Genomic DNA, 8,260 nt, shown 5'->3' with positions numbered 1-8,260 from the left:
AAAGATCTTGTGACCTTGGAAATTTAAAAGTGAGATGCACTACCAGTCTACCACTCGAGCAAGACTACCATAACCAATTACTTTTGTATAGAAGTGTAAGTGGAGTGTAAATATTGGATTTGGAGTAGCATTATGGAATAGTGCAGTTTTCCGATCGCTGGAGGGAAACTCGTTAGAGCATCTCCAATGCAAAACTCAAAAAAATCTTTATTCATCATATGTGTCAAGTTCCAATTGAGATTCTCACTCCTAGGTGGCGTCAATAGAGATCCTCAAATTTTTTGTGTCTCCAATGCAAAACTCGAAACTTATCTTATTTACTTATGTGTCATAGTTATTTTTGTAAATAAATAATTAGTTATTTTAGAAAATATAGAAGACTCGATTTCTATTAGACTCGATTTCTATTGGTTGAAAATCAAATATTGATGAGGTGGACAATTAGAGATATCTCAAGAGGACACTCTAGAAATAGAGTGTCCTCTTGAGATATCTCTATTCCACTCTCGACACGTCATCTTAGAGATCCAAATAGAGTGTTGCATTGGAGATGGTTTTTAAGAAAAAACTCTAAAAAATCCTAAGTGGCACTCTGAGTTTCTAAGATTGAGTGTTGCATTGGAGATGCTCTTAGAATTTAAATAGATCTCTTTTACGGGGAGAACCGCATATGATCGGAACACAGCCAACTATCTCAAATTCTGTAATCTCCGGCGAGACCAAGGGTTTAGCAGTAAACCCTAGTCACCATTTTCCTCTTGCAACTTCCAAAATGCAGCAGCGGAACCAACAATATCAACAGCAAGAAATTAGGGTTTACGATTTGAGATTCATTCCCTATTTGATTTTTTATGCATGTCTTATTGATTATGTTCTTCTTAATTGAGATAATAAGTCACAGTGATTACCAATACATTCGAACAATAGCTTACTAGTTAAAGCAATGAAATTTTCCAGCTTGAATACAGATTACAAAGACCATTTAACTTATATGTGCATCATCTGGAAAATCTTCATTTCGAACCCTAAAAGTTTGTCTTTTCATGTTGCTTGAAAATTTGACATTCCATTAATGTAAACTTTTTGAAGATTGCTATCAACCTGGGTCTGATTCTTGACTTAAAAATCAGGTCTTTATTATGTATTTTGTTTTGTAATGAGGATTTTTGTGACTCCCCAAGCCTTAACAGTTGTTGACATTGTCTTCACTTTTACCACCTCACACAGGTACGGGTTTTTGTTCTTGGCGAAGGCTTCATGAGCCACCCCAAATGGTCTCGGTACAACTATCACTATATTGGGGTCCTCCCTTCACCACCCCCCATGGGGATGGTCTACAGGGTTCATAACAACTCCTCTTACTACAAACACTTACGTAGCCAACACTTAGATCCGGCTCTATCCAAACTAGCTTAAGTAGTAGTACACCTATAGCCCATGCTCAAGACACTCTCGTGAGCAATGTGAAACTATCACAATTTCATCCTCTAATCAAAATTTTGAGGCGGGGCGAGACTCAAGGAGCCGTCAATTCCTGCCCCTATCTTTACAATGTTGGAACTCAAGTTCTCTATATGTAGATTTCAGTCAAGCAACCTTGTCATACTAATTCTGGATTGCTTAATGTGGGTTTCTGTGGAAAACTGAAATCCTGAATCATGGGTTTTCTTGGATAAAGAGCAATGCAAAATCCTTTTCTTCCTCTTTTTAACAGGTCAAGCTGTTTGAACATCGTAGCAAATCCAAAGGCTCTAGATGTTGTGGGATCAACTCTTCCGAGCATCTAAGATAGCATTGGGGGCTGGGGAGTATCGGTGAGTTGAAAGTCCATAACTAATTATAACCACAATACTTGTTATATTTATTGTTACTCTTCTCTCTTAGAGTTTGTGCAAGTTTTTGTCAACTCAATCGTTGCAACAGTTGAACCAGTCAAGTACGTAATACTTTACCCGATTCACAATCTTGTACATCAAAGCTTCTAGTCGCTATCATACTTTGGCTGTCAACAAGATTTGTACTTGAAACATTTTGGCTTGGGCAAAAATCAACCTTACCCGACATTCATAGTCCTTATACGCAATAAGAAAACAGTTTTGATTAAATTTAGAAGCTTTTGAATTTGATGTTAGCTTGTCTTGAATAGTACCAACAGAAAGAACCTTAGAATCATTCAACTTTATATGATCCCTACCGAATTTCAGAATTCAAGCTGACTGAATTTTCTTTTGCTCTTTTAGAACAGAAGTAGACATTGAATTAGTTTAATCGTCTTTACATCTTCATTGTCATGATAGTTATAACGAAGACATAGCTAACTTCTTGTCTGCCACCCAATCTTCACAAACCTAATAGTCGTTTTCAATTAGAAACAATTTGTTGGAATCTGAATTTTAGGAATTGAAATTCTGAGATGGCATATCATGACTTTGACCCACTTTTGGATTATCTTACCTACACAAGTCATAGCCATAGAAGAAAAACAATAAGTTATTCAAGCTTCTGATGTATCATTTTTAAATTTTCTTGCTCTTTTTAGCTTCTTACACAAGTCATAGCCATAAAGTAATCAAAGAAACCCATGGATATAGCTATGTTTTTATCTTGATATGTATCTACGTCTCTATCATATGTATAAGGATATTTACGTACATATATTACATTGAAGCACATGTATAATATGCGTAAACATCGTCTATGAACACAAACTGCGAACACAATTAATTATTAGTTTAAAAAACATGATAATCCAAGATATTTGACGAAAGATCGACTAATTCACCGTCTACAACGAACATAATGGGTCGATAAACAACCCGTCTATTACTATGGATCGAATTGTAGAAATTGTCGTCCTTGAAATAGCTATCTACGTAGAAACCAGTTGTTATCATGTAATGGCTTACAAGAACAAAACTCTATAAGAGACATAGAAATAGATTCATATGATTTTCCACATCTCTATTCACATATTTTGTTTTTTTGTTTGTTTGTTTTGTAAACAACTTCTCCAATGTCAAATTGGTATATGTAGCTCAACCTTTGACTTGACTTATTATAATAAGATTAGGTGTAGATTTGAATGTTTAATTACTTCAACCCTTCTAATAGTCACTCCATGAGTTGACTCAAAAGTCAATTACAATACACCTGGTTGAGTTAGAACAAACCATGGTTGGTCTAAACTATGAACATAGTTTCACATGAACAAAGGGTACTGTTATAACTTATAACCAAGAGTATACTATCTAAGTCCCATCCTCTCATAGCTCTCGGATTCAGTCAACTCACTCCATGAGTTAACTCTGCCGACTCAATAGTGAAAACCAGTTTTTCAATTTTTCTTAGTTATATACAGTACTTTTGTTTGACAAGTATGTTAAGTAAATCCAAATTCCTTCATCCTTAAGCTTGTTGCCCAAGTTAAATTCAATTTTCATTCAACTCTACTCTTATTTAAGTAACCATCTTACTCCTTTTTTAATAAGCACAATCACCCATACACACACACACACACTCTCTCTCTCTCTCTCAATTGAAATTCTTTCCGACTTATCTCTTCATTCCTATTCTAGAGGACCTTGAAATTCTCAGTCTTTTTTGATTGCTTGTTCTCTTCTTCTGTTCTAAAACTTATTCAACCATATTCATTTCTTAATTATGCCTTCATATGCCATTGAAACTATGAAGGGGTCATCTCAATCCCTGAAAACTTCGAAACGAACCCTACCCCCAAAAAGGGGTCAGGTTAAAGCTAGGATTTTGAAGACAATTTTGAAATCAGTAAGCACAATTGCCTTGATGAAAATCAGAGGAGTGGGTAGCAGGAGCAGCACTGGTGGAAGAACCTCTTGTTCTTCAACTGCTGTTCCGAGTACTTACACATCAGAAGGAAGTTGTGATGCTTAATGACATTTTCATCTCTGGTTTCCTCCCTTGTCCTTTGCTGCTAGACGGGTAAAGCAAAAGGAATAGCCAGTCTCTCTTTTGTTTTTAATTTGGGTTTAGTATAATCTTATGTTGCTGTACAGAGTTGAAGATGGGTATTACATGAATCTGTTTCTTCCGTCATGTTATTTCAGTATCTTGCAGAAGAAGATCATCATTCTGTTTTTTTTCTTACATGACCTGTTTTTGGAAATACCTTGTTCTTGAAGGTGTTGATTTTTTGTTGCAATTAATTCTTTTGTTCATTCTCTACAAGTAAGGTTTTAGAGGGGCAAACCTATATTCACGTTCTCTCTCTAAATCTTGTCTGGTCTATCTGAATCTTGTGTGGTCATATGCTCAGGATTCAGCCGGAATTGTGGTTGGGCAAAGCATCATTTTTGCATATTTTGTGACAGAAGGGGTTGTGGGCTGGTTGGGGCTATTTAATGTCAGAATTTGGTATGTTTTATGTACTTTTTCTTTTTTTGGGGGGATTCTCTTCCTCTTATGTGTGCTTGTAACTTTGTGACCAGTTCAATACTTCAATCACTATATCATATTGTTTTGTATATCAAAATCTTCAATTTCCATTTCTCATCTTTCCCCATTATTTGGATATTGGTGTATGAATTTTGTGATTGTGCTTTCAGTTCCATGTCTTTACTCTGTCTTTAGGGCTTAGGACAGTAGTGAGAAATTGCAGGGAATGTTCAGAGTTTGTCTTGTACGAATTTGCTAGGTTATTAGACAATTATGAGATTTGGACAGAATTATTAATGGGTCTCACCTTTATGATGAAACCTGAAAGAAGATGTTGTGAATCCCCCTCTCTCTCATGCAAGAATTTGCATTTTGTTGTCTCTTTTATACAGATTTGATTGATATTTCAGTCATTAATGAAAGTTGTGAGGATGGGTTTTCTTCTGTGGTTGAAATATGTCAATGGTCTTAAACTTTGGTGTAGATGGAAAAGAGAAGGTAGGTTGGTGTTCACAAATTCAATCATCATTATAAAATAGTTGAAGAAGTCTAGGTTATATGATATGGAGGCTTTTTAATGAATTATCTAACTTTTTTTTTTTTTTTTTGTTGAGAGATGAATTATCTAACTTGTGTTGTGGATGAAGATGAAATGAGAGTTGGTGTGTTCATAAATTATACACCCTTAATAAAGGTAAAAAGGAAAAGCTTCATAAAATATAGTAATCTATAGTGCTTTGAATGGGAACAAATATGTTTCTCTTTCTAGGGTTCAAAGAGAAAGAGAGAGAGAGAGAGAGAGAGTGACATAAAGTTGCATTCTTTTTTTTTTGTTGAACTGATAAAGTTGCATTCTGGTAAACAAATCAATAGGTTAATAACTTAATATGATTGTAGATGAATTGGGACAAAAGTATAAAGAATAAGTACTTAAAAGTTTCTATATTCATAGAACCAAAGAAAAGCTAGTCATTCATTATAATGACAAAAAAAATGCTATTTGGCATGTATTTTGTAGTCAGCTACTGGTCGAATAGTGATGTAATTGGCTCTAATTGGTCAGATCGTGTGAAGAGAAATGTACTAGGCAATAAAAACCGACCGAATCACCATTTAGCATATGGTTGGCTTCAAAATCCAGCGGAATAACATTGATCTCACCAAAAACAACCAAAAACCTTCATTGAATCCTTCCAAATCCTTTTTTTCATTGTGTCACTGCTTTTCACTTTTTCTTTTTGTTGGAATACTTTTGACTTCAAACTCCCAATGGATACCAAATTTATAGTTTAATGCTTAATATCATTTGTTTAATGGGAATAATTTGATTATAAATCCATCACTACCATATAATAAATTCTAGCTAACTTGATTTCTAGAAGATTTTATCAATACAACTTCACCGAAAACATGACAATTCAAAAGTGTTTGCAACCCTAGTTCATACACAAAAATGTCTCCAATCCAAAATGCAATTTGCAAAATACTTACCATTTTAGTGTACCATAGAAGGACTAATTAAGAATAAATATTGACAGCTTACAGATATCTTAGTGATAAAGGATATCGAAAAAGTAAATATCATACAAGAAAAGAGCACCATCAATAACACTACTCTAGGGCGGCTTGAATAGTTTCTTTGCTTCTCGTAAAGAAACTTCTTAAAAGTGAAACTGGACCCCGCGATTCATTCCTCTGTCTCTAGACATGTGTGTCATAATCGTACATGATACGTTTAAGACCACCTAAGGAGAAGAGATCATCCGCGTTACCAAAATCATTTTATTCGACAGAATTTCGAAACGGGAAATGTTTGAGGTTTTTACCTTTTTTTCAAAAATCATCCAGCTGGGGGTGGCAAGAGATACTTGACTTTTGCATACTATTTATGAATTAAAACCCCACCAAGGCACCAAATAATGGGGAATGACACCATCAAATAAATGTTAGATAGCTTTTAAATTTTTTTTTAGATACTTAGACATGAAGTGAGTGCCGGTTAGCCTATAATTTTGCTAGAGAATAAGCGTGATGGTTTGGACAATTGGTTGTCGTGTTCTAGAGATATTAACAATAGATTGATTTTCTGGTGATATAGACACAAACAAGCCTCTAAAAATATCCATGTTTATTTATATGGTACTAGTGGCTAAATATGTATCTAGTAAAGATATTAACATTTAAAAAAAAGTCACAAATACCTCTTTTAAATTGTCATGTATATTCATCAATAGATTTCACAAACTTTTTTTTTTGGGTTTACATTAAAACTTCAAATTTAAAAAACTTTTAAAACACAAAGAAATACGTAATGAAATTTACATATCTAGACAACACTTAACGAGAATCTCAAAACAAGATCCTACATTAATTGATGTATCTTTTATGAAATATATCGCATTCAAAATATTTCATTTATGTTTTGTGAAATTGGAATTTATGACATCAAGTGGTTCACACAACAATATTTTTGTTTTCAGAATATTGTAGTTCATAGGGTACTTTCATTTTCATTTATGTCTTGACTTTTTGCACAACTTGTAGCTTTATTAAACATAATGATTCTTTTATTTTCTCATAAAAAAAAAAATGATTCTTTTACGTGTTATTTAGAGTAGTTGATTTGGATTATAGTGAGAGAAGCCTGTCGAATTATAGTGATTGGATATATAGAAACATGATAATAAATAGTGGTCTTGTCAAATTTGATTTTTAGTTAGGAACAATACATAGGAAAAAAAAAAAAAAAACAAATTCATAATGGAAAATAGGTTGACTTGAAAATGTAGACGTAAGAAAGTCCTTTTTTTTTTTTTTTTTGTTGAACTAACGTAAGAAAGTCCTTAATACTAAAACTTGAGTGTCAAGTCACGTGTGAACCCTTTGACATTATATGGCCAAAAGTGTTTTTATATATAGACGAGAATCACAACTCAACCCAACCCAACCCAACCCAACCCTACCCAACAACCTTTCTCTCCCTCCCTCTCTATATATATATCTCAGGTCCTCTGTTTATCTCTATTCATCTGTAATGAAAAGAGAATCTAAAGCAGAAACAACTTCACTAGAAGTTGAGAAAATGGATGTTGGGCAACTTCGCAACCAATTATTCAAACGAAAAAGAGAAGAAAGATTTCCACCAAAGAGAGGTAATAAGATCAAAATCCTGATTTTCAAGACGTTTGTTAAATCATTGAAGACAATTGTTTCCAAGGCAGGGGTTGGAAGGAGGAGGGAGAAAGTATATCCCCACACGACCAAGGATGGTATTCGAAAAATATCATTTTAACGGAGGAAAATGAGACTCTGCCAGACTACTAACCAGAACAAATATGTGGCAGGACAGAATTTAGCGAAAGATGGATCGGAATTGTATTTTATTTCTCTAAACTACTAAGCTCTTTCTTGTGTAATTTTGAATTGTTTTGTTTTTTAGTTATTTATTGTTGAATTGTTGTGGTAATAGAAGCCTTTTGTTAGTTATAAAATAGTACTTGTTTCTACACATTGGTGAAGGAAGAAGTCTCGTAATATGATAATGTCTTCATAAATCTTCTGTTTTACTATTTGGATGATATTGATCTTAGAAACGATCACTTCGGACTATTTTAACAACAAAAAGATCACTTCGACTGCAAATTAATCATGAGATTTATACAATTGTAGGGTTTTGTTTAGTCTTGAAATTCGTAGAATTATCAGCCTTTGACTTAATGAGTATATGACATACTACTAAAGTAGTGACATGGAACTAGAAATAAAATGTTTTGACTTTGATTCGCATATGTCAAGAATCTCTCTTCTACACGTGATTTAATAAAAATTTAACAAGTATAAACAATTGAAG

At 33.7% G+C, this 8,260-nt stretch overlaps 1 long non-coding RNA gene across 2 annotated transcripts; it reads left to right on the top strand.

Moving 5' to 3' along the window:
• Positions 1–3: 3 nt before the first annotated feature.
• On the top strand, positions 4–4,520 carry LOC147546289 (uncharacterized). Of its 2 annotated transcripts, XR_015224083.1 has the most exons (3): positions 4–177; positions 635–1,814; positions 4,292–4,520. It is a non-coding gene; the product is annotated as an uncharacterized LOC147546289 (long non-coding RNA). The 2 variants fall into 2 exon arrangements; XR_015224082.1 differs by lacking the exons at positions 4–177; positions 635–1,814 and adding an exon at positions 3,487–3,957.
• Positions 4,521–8,260: the final 3,740 nt, after the last annotated feature.

This window comes from Eschscholzia californica, unplaced genomic scaffold (assembly GCF_041429995.1).
Source record: "Eschscholzia californica isolate CP2 unplaced genomic scaffold, dmEscCali1.0.p SCAF_4, whole genome shotgun sequence".
In the NCBI taxonomy this organism is placed as follows: domain Eukaryota; kingdom Viridiplantae; phylum Streptophyta; class Magnoliopsida; order Ranunculales; family Papaveraceae; genus Eschscholzia; species Eschscholzia californica.
This window is presented reverse-complemented; position numbering and strand designations above follow the sequence as displayed.